This window comes from Chrysochloris asiatica, unplaced genomic scaffold (assembly GCF_000296735.1).
Source record: "Chrysochloris asiatica unplaced genomic scaffold, ChrAsi1.0 scaffold00003, whole genome shotgun sequence".
NCBI lineage: Eukaryota > Metazoa > Chordata > Mammalia > Afrosoricida > Chrysochloridae > Chrysochloris > Chrysochloris asiatica.
Genome location: NW_006408521.1, coordinates 15,951,594 through 15,953,744, shown reverse-complemented (window position 1 = coordinate 15,953,744; position 2,151 = coordinate 15,951,594). Strand labels below are relative to the sequence as shown.

General features: G+C 40.0%; 1 pseudogene; it reads right to left on the bottom strand.

Moving 5' to 3' along the window:
- Positions 1-1,120: 1,120 nt before the first annotated feature.
- Positions 1,121-1,552, bottom strand: LOC102840490 (annotated as a pseudogene).
- Positions 1,553-2,151: the final 599 nt, after the last annotated feature.

Sequence of the window (2,151 nt, the reverse complement as noted above, 5' to 3'; positions counted from 1 at the left end):
TTCTACTCCTGTAAAGATTTACACCCTCGGAAACCCTGTACAGGGTCGCTATGGGTTGGAACCGACTCGATGGCACTTAACAACAACAACAACAACCCTTGGACTCAGGAATTTAACCTATACATATATTCATTCATGTGCATTATCACTATAGCATTGTTTGTAGCTGACAAAATTAGTCAAAAAAAGAAAAATAACAAGCCACTTTTTTATAAGTTGTTACTTAGAAATCATGTTATTTTTAAAATGGCAAGAGCTTATGAAAATAAGAATATTTTATTTTTGACTTATCCAGCAGCTGATATAGAACACTCTTGCCTTTTATATCAACTTTGTCCCTTTCCGAGTCTTTTCTTGGATGATGACATAGCTAAATCTTAAACAGCTCTTAAAGCCTTTCTCCCAATCAGCCTTAGATCACATGTCTTCACTGCAATGGCTCAGGAAGTAGCAGGCTTTCTCTTCCTCAGTTATGCATATCTCCTGTGGCCACCTAACAAGCCCAGGGGTGAAGAATGGATGACCCACACCCACAGCCTTCAAGGTGTTGAGACTTTCAAAGCTGGCCTATGAAAGGAAAGTCTTCATTGGGGTGACAAAGTGAGCTCTTGATGACATGTATTCCAAATCCACATTCTGCGACAGTCCAGGAAAATGGAAAAAGTATCTGACTATCTGACAGCTATGGGCCCCACACTTTGCTCAGATAAATGTGGCTGCAACTGTTTTCTGTGGTGAGCTGCTTCCCATGATCTTTTGTGGTTTCAAAAACTACAAACACAATGAAATTAAAACATTAATTATTAAGAATAAAAATTAAGATAGGGACCAAATACTATGCGATGAGGTAGGATGAGGAAGTTAATAGCATGGTTTATTTGCAAATCACCTCACTTCACAGCTTACCTTGCACAGAGGCTAGAGATTTAGCAACTCCAGGAAGTCATTACAAGACTGTAGTCTAACAGTCAAGTTTGAAATGAGAACCTGACCTAAAATCAAGTTGCATTGTCCTGCCCAATGGAAGGCCAACTGTTTTCTGAAGTAGAATTTCTTTGTAGGACATCCCAGGCTCTGGGAAGATGGTGTCAGGTGTGGTACCACTAAGGATGTTCAGAGATTAATACTGAAAGCTTTGCTTTGTCTGGATATCATCAAGAATCAGCTGCAGCTCCTCATCGTCAATGTGCTCCTCCAGGCTTGGGATCAGAGCCTTGGACTCCTCAGCAGTCTCAGGGCAAAGATATGCCAAACAGGCCAACTCAAACCTATGAAGCTTTTTCTGGAGCAACAAGCTGCAGACACTGGTAATGGTCTCTCTGTTTTTGAAGTGAATGAAGTGGTATGTATAAGTTAAAGTTTTCATGAAGACTTCTGAAAGTTCCTGTTCATCCTCTGCACTCTCATTCTGTTGCTTTTCATGCTCTAGAAAGCAGATGAACTTCTGAATTTAGAAGTGTGTCAGCTGTTTCTAGCTCTTTGGGAAAGATCAACTGCGAGGGTTCTTTCTCCTCTATGTCTCTGGATGCAGATCACTGCCGCTAGCTGCCATCGCAGGACAGTACTACACTCTGGACACCACTAGAAGTGGAAATCTCTTTCTTTGGTTTTTGTATTCTTTTTCTAGCTGTTGCCTGCTTCTCTTTCTTCTTTTTAAAATATTGACTATTTTCTCTCTCTCTTTATTTTTTCTGTTGTTTGCTGTTTTTTGTTTGTTTTCCTTCTCTCTTGTGTGTGTGTTTTCTCTTCTTGCCTCACATGACAAAAGACAGCAACAGCAGCCACACAGCTCAGCCACAAACTTACCCTCTACAGCTCTACCCATTGGGCAAGAGCCAGTACTAGCTGCTATACACAGGATCAATGACAACAACCAACATCTGCCAAACTTATCCTAAATTGAGCTGCACAAACAGTGAACAAGGCACAAGTTTCCATCTCCTGATAACACCCACCAGAAGGAAGTTAGTGAGTGCCTAAAGAATACACCAACATACAATTATCAACTTAATATAAATATATCACAACATCTTAAAAGCAGCAATTTCTGTTCACTTGAAGAAAAACAACAGATAACTCAAACAAGTGACCAAGAGGCAGAGCTAGAAAACATTTTTGAGTGAAAAAAAAAGCATTGAAACTGACAAAGAA